This window comes from Molothrus aeneus, chromosome 14, assembly GCF_037042795.1.
Source record: "Molothrus aeneus isolate 106 chromosome 14, BPBGC_Maene_1.0, whole genome shotgun sequence".
Taxonomy (NCBI): Eukaryota; Metazoa; Chordata; class Aves; order Passeriformes; family Icteridae; genus Molothrus; species Molothrus aeneus.
The window spans coordinates 13,169,344-13,184,061 of record NC_089659.1 but is presented as its reverse complement, the minus strand read 5'-3'; the positions used below and the strand labels follow the sequence as shown (position 1 = coordinate 13,184,061).

At 48.5% G+C, this 14,718-nt stretch overlaps 1 protein-coding gene across 2 annotated transcripts in view; it reads right to left on the bottom strand.

The window, feature by feature from the left end:
- FHL1 (four and a half LIM domains 1) overlaps positions 1 to 12,578 on the bottom strand; it is a 29,608-nt gene extending 17,030 nt beyond the window's left edge. Inside the window, exon 1 of one of the 2 annotated variants that reach the window (XM_066559287.1) lies at positions 12,500 to 12,578. The gene's annotated coding sequence lies outside the window, so the exon portion shown is untranslated. Of the gene's footprint in view, positions 1 to 12,357; positions 12,432 to 12,499 lie in introns of those variants that run through there. The other variant, XM_066559288.1, reaches the window with a different exon arrangement.
- Positions 12,579 to 14,718: the final 2,140 nt, after the last annotated feature.

Here is a 14,718-nt window from a genome sequence, read left to right as displayed (position 1 = left end):
ACACAATAAATGCTCATGTCAGGGCTTCACCAAGCAGTGAGTGAGCCATCACTGAAATAATATTTCACAGTGTCCAGCAGGCACTCTGCACTTCCAGTAGCTCCCAGTTCCTTCTCATGGGCACAGCAGCTGGCTGGGCAGTGCTCTGCCTCAGTGAGGGTAAACAGCTCACTGTGGAGCTCATGGAAGGAAGTTCAGCTACTGGTTTGCTTCACTGTTTGAAAGCTGGGTCATTCCTTGGAAATCTACCCAGACATCAGCCACAACACACACAGTCTCCAGCTTCCCCTACACCCTCCTATGCTCATCCAACCTGGCAGCAAGGAAGACTCACAAGGTGGGTGCTGCAGGCTCTGCCCAAGCTCTTCCTCCAAAGCCTGGAAATGCTTTCTGTGTGATGTTTTCTAGCAAAATACCACATCCCCAGGAAGCTGCTGGGCAGATGGCTCTGCAGACCTCCAACCTCTGCCCACACAGGACAGGGGCCAAGCCAAATCCCCACACCAGCAGTGCTCTGTGGCACCAAGGAGCATTGGTATTTCCCCTTACAGACCTTGATTTTCAGGGGAGAAGAAGAAAGGGCTGTTTGTGGGTGGACTGTGATTCTGGAAAAACATTCTCCAGAAATTCAGCACGTGAGAGACACTGAGGATAGAAAACATCAGCTCAGGTGGTCAGAGAAGGGCAAAGCAAAAGCCCTCAGGAAAGGGCTGCCTGGCCAAGGGTGAAGACAGGCCACCTCTTTGATGAGGACGTGCCCTTCCAAGCATTGGCATGCCAGTTGGGAAGACTCCCTGGCATCCAGCACACCATCAAAGCGCTGCCCAAACTTGGCACAGGCCACAGGGCCATGCCCTCAGCACTGATTTAGAGCTGCAGAGCCAGCACTGGCACATGCTTTAGCAGGAGAAGCAGCCCAACACCCTGGGCAGGACAGTCCCCTCGAGCAAGATCAACACTTGGCTGTCTGCACCCTCAGTTGTTAGCCAGAGCTGGTGGCTGAAAGGACCAGATCACACTTGTTATGTGGCCATTTTAAAAATAACCTTTCCCAAAGCCCCATAGTGCATAACCCTGTGTCTGTCTCAGCTCCAGGAGCTGAAGGGATCAGCTTGCAGGGCTGATGGGTATTTTTGGGCACTCTGACTAATTGTCAGGACATATGCTGAGCATTCTTTACAAGGAAAAAACAAAGCTGCAAAGTCTCCTCCAGCAAGGCCTAAGGGGTTGGATTAGTCACAAGAGTTATTTTCATAAACCTCTACTTTAGGAAGTTTGATTTAACTTCCAGCTTCAGATGAGTGCAGTTTAAAATGGAAGAAGAAGTCAACTTCCTGGCACCCCAACACCCACCACAAAAGCCAGGCCAGGTTGGGCCACATTGCACAAGAAGGGCAGGAGAAGTGGAAACTCTTCACTTTGGAGTGGCTTCAGATTCACAACTGCTTCTTTGGCACCATATTGAATATTTTGCCAGTTGTGTATTGTGCCAGTGTCCCCCTTCCTCCCTTCACTCTCAGGAGCTCCCAGCTCAGAGGCTGCAGAGATTTGATGTCAAAGGCCACATCCCCTGAGAGGAGCAGACATCAGCCAGTTCTTGCAAGTTTATTCACCATTAAAAAGACTTTGTTCTAAAAGCAGCCTGTTTGGAGTGGGTTTCCTTTTCACAGTTCCTTGCTGCTTCTGTCACCAACCTGAGCACCTCAGCAGACTTCACCCAGTGCCACTTTCAGGCAGCACTCATCTGTTCACTTTCTGTACACTTACTAAGACAGCAAATAAAGCACCTGTGTGCAACATCTCCACAACACCCTGGCACACACAGGCCGGAGCAGCCCATGTTTCCCCAGCACTTTGCTCTCCCTTTCAGCCCAGAAGACCTTTGGGATGTTTGAAGCCCCACTGCTGTCTCAGCCCCTGAACTTGTGCTTACCCCTTTTCCTGGTAAATATCAAACCTTGCTCTTCTCATTCAGCAGACACACTGCAGCAGCAGCACACACATCTCAAGATGACAAGAGCTCTCTGAAGTCTCCACCAGTGCTCTCTGTACATTTTCCCCTGAGCTGCAGAGCAATTTCCACTGAGGATAAGTGTTGTCAATTCAATTTCTAATAACGGCATTAAAATGTATGAGCCATTTATCTGGAGTCAGGGATAATATTTTCAAAGTGCCTGTGTGATACAGGAATGTAAATCTCATTTTTCATAAAGTGATAAGGAGCCTGGGTCTCTCTGGAAATATGTCAGATCAGAGCTGGGCAAGGACTGCACAGGAAAGCTTTACCTGTGGGGCTGGTTAGAAAACACAGGCTCAAATGTTTAAAAAAAAAAAAAAAAGGAACAAATAGCTTTAAATCTTTCATCAGGGTTAGGTTTCAATTTCAGCCAAAACCAGAGTCCTAGCCCAGAATGGTTTTCAGAGCCCTGCCCTGGTTTTGGTATCCCAGCTGAGTGTCATTATCTTCAGGATAGAGAGGGATCTGCTGTTTTGGAGAGGGAAGCAGGGGAATTCTCCTCCCCAACATACTCCCACTCCAGTTTTTTGGTAACCTAGCAAAATTTGAGTTCCTTTAGTGTCTTGGAAACATTAAGATCAGTACTCGGTAGGAGACAGCTCGGGCCAAAGGAGGGTGGGGGGTGAGGTTACTGAAACTGCTAAGTTTAATACCTTCATTTCCCCCCTGCCCCAGGCCAGGACATTCAGAGCCAAGGGAAGGGCTCCTCTCCTCTGCCAAGTGTCTCACAGCAGCTCTCATGCTACTGCATTTCTACCAGTGCTGACTCTTGGAGCAATGGGCAAAGCCTGTGAGTGGGTACATTCACTAAACACAAACTTCAGAAAAAGAAAAGTGAGATACTTAAAAGAATGTTTGATTTTAAACATTGAAATAAACCAACTGGAGCTAGTAAAAGTGCTTGTGTGTTTGATTAAGCCATCCCCTGCTCTGGGATGGATTCAGGCCCAAAAATTATTTTGTTTTCTTTCTCAAGTAGCAGAGAGACAATAAATTCAGGGACAATGAGCAACACAGTCTGCAAAGAGAAACTGCCCTTCTCAACACAATCACTGTAAGTTCTGCAACTACTGCCCACATCCAGCCATTAGAGATGGGCTCCATGTGAGAAAAGCAGTGCTAATTGCACACAAATGCCAGAGAAAACTGTCAAAAAGCTAAACCAGATGTGAAACAGTGGTTTGCCTTCTCTGAAAACCAGCTTGTGCAACTGCATTTCATGAGAGCCCACAAACACCACTTCCCTCTGGGAATGCTGCAGGACAATGGGGAAAGGGTGAGGTTTCCAAATCATCCAAATCATGGAGGGTTTTCCTGCAACAGCAAGGACTTTGCTGTCCCTTTGGTAAAGTTTTACCCCTTGAGACACTCCCAGCTGTGCTAGAAGGAAGCCTGGTAGGAGCCTTGCCTGCTTTGTGCTGGGGCTGAGCAAGGTTAGGCTTGGTCCTGGATCTGCAAAGAACAGCAGCGGGTTGAGTCACCCAGAGACAGCCAAAAGGCAAACACACCTTGGTACCAAGAAGGTGAAGAACTGGGGGAGGACACAGGGTAGACCTGCAGGGATGCCTGTCCTGCTCCCAAATGTTAACATCCAGTGCTGCACCCCACAGAAAAGAGGTGACACAAAGGAACATCAAACAAGCAGTGTCTCATCTCCAAAGAGATGCTGAAAGCAGAAGATAAAATGCTGCACGTGGCATTTGCAGGTTTTAAAGTTTTTCAGCATCCTGCCCAGCTCAGGTCTGGGCAGTTTGGGGTCCTGGTGGCTGGGGCACAGGGCTGTGCCATGCAGCAGGGGGACATGGACTCAAGGCCAGCCCCTGGGACAGCCCAGGCACACCAGAGCACTGCCCACCCTGCAGCTGTAAAAGGTGAATTCATGTCTGATGTCTGTCTCACCCAGATCTCACTCAGCTCTAAGTCCCCACATGAAAATCACCTTCTTTCAAATGCCAGACTGCTCCAAGCACCAGGCTCTCCTGAAGCTTCTGCCTGAAGCTGATGGCTGAATGCACTGGTGGCACTGAGAGCTGCCTCTCATGCTGAGGGGCTTGGTCATGTCACCAAAGCATTTCCCACATGGCTTCAGAAAGGAGCTGGAAAAAATCCACCCACAGCCCTGGAAGGGACTTGCAAGAACACATAATTTATAGATCTCTCATGACTGTAAAATTATAATAAAAGACTTCCAAAATACAAAATACCCCTGCTGAAACCATTCTCTTTTTATAGATGCAACCTCCATCCCTTGTTTCAGAAAGCTATGATGTTAATCCAAAAAAAGGATCATGTTTTTTCATCATGTGAGTAGGTTCACAGATCACTTTTCAGGGGCTCAGCTTTTGTTTGCATTTGTGCTGTTGATAATTGTTCCCTGTTTTCACTCACTGGTAATTATGTCTTAAAAGATTTGCTGAAATCCAGTGGGCCTCTGGTAAGGAGCTGATGCATTGCTTCATCAAGACAGGTGATATTCTCAGGTATTTCTACACAACTTCATGTATTTGATAATTCAGCAGTGGGGAGCAAAACCCAAGCAGAGACCACTGCCACAGCTTTGTCAGCCTCCCCCTGCAGCACCATGTGCAGAGGGACAGGCAGTGCTTCCTCCTACAGACAGAGCTTTTCAGTTCAGAGTTGTACTTCTTCAGAAAATTCGAGTCTGTTGAATGGAGTGCATCTGGAAACAGCTCTGTCCTAGCAGAGAAAGGTGCAGGGTGATACAGGAGCCCTTCCAGGGCTGCCAAGGGACTGAGAGCAGCACAGCCTCCTTATCCTGCCTCTCTCAGGCACTGCTGGCACTCCTCCAGAGCCCCCTCCATCATCCCAGAAATGCCATCTCTGCTCCCACAGTGCCCTGGCAGCAGGGGACTCCAAAACTCCAGTCCTGACCTGCTTAAACTGGGGACATTTCAGGGCAAAATAATGCCAGAGCCCAAATGTTCCATCTCCTGCCCCAGGTGCATTGCAGAAGAGGATGAGGTTTTTCCAAGCCCTTGCTCCAGCCCCTGGAGAAGCAGCAGGGAGAGGCCTGGCCTGTCAGTGCTCCTGCCTAAGCAGCTGCTGAGAACCAGCCCTCACTTACAGGTCAAGCATCTCAGTTTCCCCACAATCCTTTCCCAGGGAGAAGTTTGCAGGACAGGGGAGATGGCAGAGAAGCCACCTTTGCAGCACCTGAACCCACCCCCGAGGCTCTCCAGCCCACAGTCCCCGAGGAATGTCCCTGCCACACTTCCAGGAATTGTGAAAGCCCTGTCTCAGCAGCCAGCCTCACGCAGCATCCCCTGCAGGATCTCATTGACAAGGCAAAAGCTTTTTGGCAGAGCAGCTCCCAGAGCATCCAAATGTCCCTGGAGCCGCCGGCATTCCTGGCGCTGCCCCCCCTTCCCTTCCCTTCCCTTCCCTTCCCTTCCCCCGGCTGCTCCAGGGATGAGCTCATCGCTATTTCAGGTTGAATTTGCACTTGGCAATCTCCCTGGTAACCAAAACAACTCACTCCCGGTTTATGGGAGATTTATTGGTTGTTTGGTTCGGTGTCTAGAGGAGCGCACGGAGGTTTCCCGCACCGGAGCAGGGGCTGGGGGAGGGCAGGGAGGGCAGGGGATGCTCCCAGCCGTGCCCCTGAGATGGTGCTGGGAGCCCTGCAGGGTGCGGGGCAGGGAAAGCTGCCTTCAGCTCACCCCAGCCACATGGAACCGAGGAAAGGAGCCGTGGGGCACGGCTTTCACCCACACACACCGCAGGTGAGCCCTTAGGGCAGCCCCTGCCAGCCCAAAGCAGTGTTACAGCCTCTGCTGCACATCAGAGTCACCACAGGGATGCTGTTTGCAATCCTCTCCAGCCAAAAATCAGCAAATCTTTCCCTAAACAGGAATGGTGAGTCCCCCATCCACTGCAAGAAACCCATCCTAACCACAGGGACAGATCCACAGTGGAAGTTTCCACCTTTGGTTGTAAATCATAAGAGAGAAGGGAATATTATGGCAAGGGGTGGATGACATGTTCTGGCATTCACTAAAGCAAATCCAGACAGAATTTAACAGATTTGCGTCCCCAGTGGGTGCCCTTGTGCTGCTGTGAGGTGAACTTGGGCTGCTCTCCCATCCTGATCCCATCCTGGCCCTTTCCAGAGGCAGCACTGAAATCAATTTATACATGAAGAGCATTCACCTGGCAGGCTGTGTCCTGGGGAGCATGGCTGCCTCTCAATGGGCAGAGCAAGGGCAGGCAGGAAACTGTATTTGCTTGTGTTGAGTGAAATACACAGCTCTTTTTTTAATGTGAGATGAAACTCACAAAATGTGCATTTTTAATGTGAGATGAAACAAGAGGGAGAGGAAGGGAAATCCTTGCACCCTGGGCTGTCCATCAGTGCTTCTCACAGTACTGTCAGAAGCAAGAGCACATCAGGACAATGCTTAGACATCACCAGGGAATTTGTAAGTGGAAGCAAAGCCACTCAGTCTCCTGATTACAATCTCAAACTACTCAATCCAGATGAGGACCACACACCTGTGTTCTGGAGGTGCTGTCTGTGTTTGCATTCCCTGAAACCACAGGCTGCCCTGTGGTTAATGCTGTACTAAAGAGCAGCACACAGTGCCAGGCCCCTGGAATGCTCCTGGGATCCTGACACTGCCTCTGTGGGCTCGTGAACTGAGCAGGCATCAGTCAGAAACTCAAACTCATCTAGTGGATGAGGTAAATCAAGCTAGAAAAATCTCTGTAGCACACAGCAAGAGCACTGTGAGTGCACACAGCTGTCCCCAGGCAGCAGTTTCCTGGGATGCTGCAGCCCTGGGGATGACACACCTCCCAGGAATTTTAAAGAGCTCTCTGCTATCTCAGTGCAACGAGATGAGGGGAAAACCAAGAGGCACAGAATGAAGTGCAAAAGGCTCATGAGTCCAAAAACGAGAGGATAAGACAGGAGCTGGAAAGGAAGGCAGGCAGTGCCTCAGAAGTGACTAATTCCAAACCATTGCTCCAGTGTTTATTATAGAAAAGAACAGATAAGAAAGGCTGATGGTAACAACTGCCAGGGGCAGCCAGTCCCAAGGTAAACAAGCAGCAAATGCCTTGGGAGCAGCCTGCCAAGTCCAGATGGTTCCCACATCTTGGGGCATTTCTTTAGAAGAAAGGACATCATTTTCTGCCACCCCAGCATCCTCCAGCAGTGGGGGGCTGTATTTAGGGTAGTGTCATAGTCAAGGGAATCTTTGGTCACAGACCACTGGAAGCACATGAGAACTGAATATTCCCATATGAAGGCTCTGAGGAAGAGCTGGGAGCCAACTCCCTGCAGGAAAGTCAACTAACAACCACTGTGGGCTGGACCAGTCATGGCTTTAGTGTGATTAATCATTTCTATTTTTCTTAGCACAAGAAGGAAGGCATGTCCAGCACTCTGGTTCATATGAGAGAGATTTGGAGGATTGAGTGGATTTTTTGCTCTGTCCAAGCAAAACAGCAAGGGCAATTCTCACTCTGCCAGAAGCTCTGAGCTCCTCTGCAGCTGGGAGCTGGTGTAGCACAAGATCCCTCACACTGGGACAGCTGCTGCAGTGCTAAAGGGACCTTGAAGCAAAATAGGTGAATTATAGATCCCTGTACCAACTGTGCCTCCCTGCAGGAGTCCCTTGCCACATGCAGCACACACAGTCCCTTGTGAACAGGAGTCTTTTAAACCCATCATTTCAGCAGACAGACACCACTGGAGCCAGCCAGTATTTGATTTGAAGCTCCCTCATATGTCAAAGCATCATAAATCTGTGAGGCAGATTTCAGTCTCCACTTTTCCACTCTGCTCATGTCCCCTTTCCAGGGGCGGAAAAGGATTAGAAACAAGAAAGCCAAAAAGCTGCCCTGCAGTGATTCTTCCCAGCAGGATTAGTTTTGCCCTGTTAGATGTCTGGGTGACAAGTGGCAGTCTGTACCTGACCCCAACAAGTCACAAATGCAGCAGTGTCCCACCACCTTCAATCCCTCACAGCACAGCCAGCCCTGCAGGAGGGATGCATCCCAAACAACCCCAGCCACTGGGGTCACCTCAAGGGACACAAAAGAGATGAGGCACATCTGTGGAATGTAGAGTGGGTTTTCTGAAAACATCAGTCCAAAGTCAAGAGAGTTTGAATTTCTTATTTACAAAAATAATGCAACTCTGTGACAGCATCCAAACCAAAATTGTAACTCTGCCTGAAAGTTTCCAGCCAGGCACACAGCAAAACAGCTGCCCTTCTACCCCGGATTGCAGCTCCAGAGCTGCCAGGAACCCTGCCCTGGCTCTCCAGCTTCTTCCAGGGAACTCTAGTTCAGCCTTTTTTTGAAAGAGTGCTTCCAACCTTGTCTGTACCATTCCAGCATGGCTATAATGCAATCCTTGCCCTACTTTGTTATTCTCCAAAGTCTTAAATGTAATTTTAGCCCTGTCTTGCCATAGAACACAGACCCTATTTCCCATCTATTCTGGTGGATATGAAAGAGCTGGAGAAGCAGAAGAGGGAGCATCCATCCATCCATCCATCCATCCATCCATCCATCCATCCATCCATCCATCCATCCATCCATCCATCCATCCATCCATCCATCCATCCATCCATCCCATCCCTGTGTCCCTGAGAGGAGGACTTTGCTCTGGCAGCATCCTTGGCACCACCCATGCCTGGATCACCCTGGAAGCAGCCAGGGCCAGCTCCTGCCCCAGTGACAGCTGCAGGGAGGGCAAGCACTGCCCCTTCAAGGGCTTCTCTGTGGCTTTCAGCAGCAGCTCAGAGCAGAGCAAAGCCCTTGCAGGAAGTGCTGAGAGCAGCCAAATGAGCCATTTCTGGTAGGAGAGTTTTACCTACAGGCCTGGGGAGGTTTCACAGAGAGAAATGCTCATCACACACCAGCCTCAGCCTCTTGGCTCCAATTCATTCCTGCAGAAGCCAGCTGGGATGATATTCCCATATATTCTCTGGGCTGCTCAGCTACAGAAATTCCCAGTTAAAGCACACTGGGGAGAGGAACAAGCTGGGCTCTGTCCTGTCTCTGAACCCCAGGGAAGCCTCAGTCCTTTGGTCCTACACCCATCCGAGGGGCTGCAAACAGGGTTTTAGTGGACCCAAGGACAAAAGGACTGAAGCCAGAATATATGACACAGTCCTTCCAAAACCACACTGCAGAAGTGGAAGCATGCATTTATCTAAATAACATTTAATTCTTTAGAGTCACAGAGTCTCAAGAGCCATCTGCTTAAAACTCCTCTCCAAACAGAGTATCTAAGTGAAATATGAGGTTTCTTTCTTCCTCCCACATTCCCTCTGCCAAAATCAGACACAAAATGACTGATCTCAGACATTTCTGCTTTGTTGCTTTCATTGTCTGTATTTCTTTAAGACAGAAATGAAATAAAAAGCAATCCAAATGAATCAAGCTGTAGTATTTTGACTTACAATGTATTTTTTAAATGAAATCACAGGTCAGTTCTGGGAAGGTTTATTACATAGACATGATTTCCATTATCTTTTCAAGCAAAAGTGAGTCCACCCTGCTCAAGGTAAAGAATTTAATCTGAAATCTCAGCTTTGCCACCTTTGCTCTCCCACCAGCAGGGCACAAGGTGACAGTGCCTGGGGACCACGAGGGTGACAGGCAGGCATGGAGTGCTTGGCTCAGCTCCCCACACATCTGCATCTCCATGTGACCCCTGAGAGCTGGCACCAGAGCCTGCCCATGGCTCTCCAGGGAGCTGCTCTGATTTAGGAGCAATCAAACCAAAACCAATCAAAAGCCTGAGCAAACTTTGCACATTGCTGGTGGTGAAGCTTTTATTGCTTCATTTAATGCCCCTGGGACTTCAGCACTAAGCAGCACCACAAAAAGGGAAATGCAAAACACAAACTTGTGTTATCCTTGTCCCATCAGCAAAGATCAGGAAAATTTTCTACCTAAACCCTCCAGTGCTTCCACTGGCTGGTGAATAAACTTAAAAGAACATAATTCACCCAGGCTGCTGCTGAGGGGACAGTATCATCCTGGCTCACCTCTGCCTCTCTGCTCCCTTGGTGAGAGCTCACCTGCAGAGCTGTGTGCAGCCCTGGGCCCCAGCACAGGAAGGACATGGAGCAAGTCCAGAGGGGACAAGGATGATGTGCTCTGAGGGATGGAGCATCTCTCCTTTGGAGACAGACTGAGAGAGCTGGGATGGCTCAGCCTGGAGAGGGGAAGGCTCTGGGAAGGCTTTTTTGCCATATTGTATTTCAATTCTTCAATGGGAAGATGAGAATAAACTTTTTATCACGGCCTGCTGCAACAGGACAAGGGCAAAGGTTTAAACTGAAACAGGTTAGATTTAGACTAGATATACAGAAGGAAACTTTTACACTGGAAAAACCAGCAAAGCACTGGCCCAGATTGCCCAGAGAGGTGGTAGATGCCCCATCCCTGGAAGTGTTCAAGGCTAGGCTGGACAGGGCTCTGAGCAACCTGGCCTAGTTGAAGATGTCCCTGTGGACTAAATGGCCTTTAAAGGTCCCTTCCAACCAAACTATTCTGTGATACAAAAGGAAGTAAATTCCTTCTTGGGGGCAAGGAGGTCAGTTCCTTAAAGCTTTTGTTGCATCCTAGTGCAGTGGGTGTGGACTGCAAGCCACATTCATGTGATAAGGATTTAGATTACAGGTGAAGGGCGTCCTACAGCATCACCCCCCAATCCTCAGACATGAACCTGACTGGGCTCCCCAGCTGCTTCCTACCACATATCTGGATTTTCCATTCACAGTACAGCTCGATGGAAAGGCTGCTTCCGAAGTAAAGGCCAGCCAAGACAGGCAGGAGAGTGTTTATTTTCAACTGTTTGAGTACCCTAAACATTGCCTCCTTTTGAACAGCTGCCATTGTTTACATCCAAGCAGAGAATTGTACCAGCATACAGGGACACAAGCCATCTCTCACAGCAGGGACTAACTTCTGCTAGAATCAGCTCAAGGGCCCAATCTTCAAAACCTTCCCCAGCCAAAATTCCTCAGTGCATGTCAGAAACCAGCTGTAAAATCCCAGCCCTGAACTCCTTCCTCAGAGCCACAGTCCAAAATCACAGCCCAACTGCCTTTCTGCTGCACTGAGATCTGGAGGGGTTTGGGGTTTTTTGCACTTGTGGTGCCAGCTCTGAAACACCTACCCACATTTTTCTTTTAGGTATTAGTCAAGAAGGAATTTTTATATACTGAGCTCCTTAAGGAAAAATTAGGAACTGGTTTGTATTCAAGAATGCTGTGTTTGGGAAAAAGAAGAAAAGGGTTTTGTCACTAAAGTATGTGGGTGCTTTTATCATTACAAAAGAAAGTTGAAGTTTCAAAGCCATATTTGGTTGCTTGATCAGCTATTTGCTTTGTACATCATGGCTTAAGAATTTAATCAGTTTCCTTTCGAAAGTTTTTTGTTGTTGTTTTTAAAAAACACTCTTCCTCTCAAAACAGGGTAAAAGGCTATTTGGTAGCCTTAGGTGGATTGTTTTTACAGTTTTCCCCATTCCACATGCTAGATTTCAATGGTTTAAAAAATAGTCACATCCCACTCTCAACCACAGACAGGCTCCTGCTAACACAACACAAACTAGACCAGAGTCCCATACATTAACTTATCTTTTGACCAATTACTAAAGAAAAGATTAATGACAGAAACACCCACCTTGCAAACACATGGGCAAATAGAACTTCACTCATGCAAGTGACTTCCCAAATCTATCTCTATACAGGGGTGCAGCATTTGTACAAAGCTAAAGGTGTTTGCATTCACATGGGTGCAGCTGCAGGAACACTGCAACTGCCTGATACTCCATAACACACAAAGAGGAAAGTGTGATAATTATTAGGTAAAAGCTTGCATTCCCATACTCCCCAATTCTGTTACTGCCATCCTGCTCCCAGGATTGTTCCTCACATCACCTGAGAGCCCACCAAACAGTCTCTGCTTCAGTTATTTCTTCCCCAGCTCTCATTAAAATCCTCAAAGAGGCACATCTGATCACCTGCTCAGGAGAGCACGGAGCTGACAGCTCTTACACAAATCAGCACCACTGCAAATGCTCCCTAAGCACCAGTTCAACTTGGAAGCAAAGAGAAAAGTTGTATTTATACCCCAGTGTTCAAAGCAACCACCTTCCAGGAGGCAATATGCATATCAGAAAAAGAGGATGCAAGAGAAATCAGACACAAGAACGTAGATAAATCCCATTTCCAAAACAACCCATAAAACAAGCAGTTTCTGAGGTTAACTCAGCAAACTACAGAGGAATTGCCTGCTGAAGTGTTTTAGAAGTACATTTCACACCCACAGGCTTCCCACTCCCCACAAACCCTTCTCCGGCAGAGAAAAGACCAACACCAGCCCTGAAATCCAAAGATCTGCGAGGCGTGGGATGCCGGAGCGCGGCTGCCCTGCTCGAGGAGACGATGCTGAGCGGCACGGAGGGAGGGAGGGAGGGATGGATGTGCTTACAGGCTGCCGGGAAGCGGGGCTGCTGCGGGGATGGACAGAGCGCAGGGACGGACAGAGCGCTGCGGTCGGACACGGAGTGCGCTGGGCTGGCCAGCGGGAGAAACGCGGCTCCCGGCTTATAGCAGGGAAAAAAAAAAAAAAAAAAAAAATTAGTCCAACCCAGAGCACTGATCCTGCCCCGGGGAGCTCCTCCCAGGGTCACCGCACCATCCCTGGGGGGAAAAGCCCGAGCAGCGCCGGCACTTTGCCAGCAGAGCTGTCCCGAGCTCCCCACGGCAGCACAGCGCTGCCATGGGAACCACGGGATGCTGCCCCAAAAAGTGCCGGCAGATGCACTCCCCGACAAGGAAAACGAGGCACAAAATCTTTGCAGGAGGATGCCTCGCCTGTCCTGTCCAAACCCTCTCTCAATGCTAAAGGCTTTCCTGGAAGCTCAGTTAGACAGCACCTTCAGGTTCACAGACAGAGTTTGCAGAACACAAGATGAACAGTAGGGATGTATTTCAAGTGAGAAGTCTGAAGAGAAGGAAGAGACCCAGCTGAAGAGAGCACAGAAAAAATGCCAAAAGAGGAGCATTTTCTTCAAAACACATATTTAAAAAAGTACTGTCAGGTAGCAATTCATTCCTATTTTAAATAAATCCACCTGCCTGTGCTGCTGCACCACACCAGAAAAATCTCACAGCATTCACACTTGTTTGCTTTTCTCCCTTTCTCCATCCCTTATTCTTTTTATATTCTTCTGAGTTTCTCCCACTTTACTTCCATTCTTCTGCTATTGGACACATGGCCCAGCAAGAAACTAAGTTTGTTTTTCAACGAGAGGTGCTTGTGCTGGAGCTCTTGCTCTACAAACAGGCTTTTGTGGTGCTTTGGAGAGCCACAACAGAGCTCCTGACTAATGGCAGGAGAGGCTGGTAGGTGTGCTGGACACAGCACCAGTATCCCTGGAAAGCAGATCATTGTACTTGGGCCAAGGAATTTCTCTTTGTTAGTAAAACAAGAGCATTGTGCAAGAGCAAACACACTCTCTTTATAAAAACATTCATATTTTTCTGTGTCTCTGTTGATTCAGCAGGTAAGCCCTACAGATTCCTCCAACACTGCATCATCCACATCAACAACACCCCTAGCAGGGACAGGAACGCTGGGCTGCCCTGAGGTTCAAGGCTCAGACTGCCACCACTTGCCAAGAACAACTTCAGGCATGCATAAAACACAGATGTGAAACACCAACATCATTTATCACTGTGGACTGGAGTTTACACTTGATTTTCAAAGGAATCCAAATACCCATTTCCAGCTCATTTTTCCAACAGCTCTCCCAGCAAGCATGAAACTTACCATTATGAGATATTTTCTCTAGTGGTTGTAACCAACCATCAGAGTTACAAGAACATTAGCAGAGCTCCCCTGCCCCTCAGGTGTGAGATTTGTAACGTGTTTGCAGCTGCAGGGCTCCAGGATTCATGAGAAATTGCAGAGGTGAGCCCCATCAAGCATGGGATGTTCAGACAGAGCATTCCCAGTTAGATAAATCAAGGCAAGAGCTCCAGGAGAAACCAGAGGTGCAGAGTGTGAGGATGCAAAGACAAGCCAGGTGTTGCATAACTGTAGGAGAACATCACCAGGGAAAATTACCCTGCAGGCAGCTCCTGGGGGGTTTCTTCTTTCAAAAGAAGGAGTTCTCCTGCCTCTGGCATGAACAGAAATTGGAGGAGAGAGGAGTGGGAAGGGCACTGCTCCAGGGGTGTCTGTACCAATGGATCCCCTTCTCCAGGACCAGGCATTGCCCCTGTCCCCACAGGAGTATTTGGGGACTAATCCTGCACCTCTGCAGCTGCATCTTGGAAGATCCCAGCCAGAGGATGCATCCTGGAGAAGCACAAGTGCTCTGATAAGTGCCTGACAACAGGCACTGCAGCCCACCAGCAGTGTAACAAGCATCCCCTATCTGCAAGGAATGTCATCAGGAGCCTCTTATTTAATACTTATTTAAAGTATTAGATACTTTATAATAATTATTTGAAGTATTAGATGCTTTCCACATACAACACAAACTAGAGATTTCATGTCCAAATCCTAAATACCATCAAAAGCAACTCCTAGGCAGCATGTCTGCCAGTTTAATAGAGTAGCAGCTAAATAATAAATTCATCTATTTAATGTGGCTCTCACTGGTTACAGCAGAGCAGGCTGTTATTTGAGTCATTCATTGC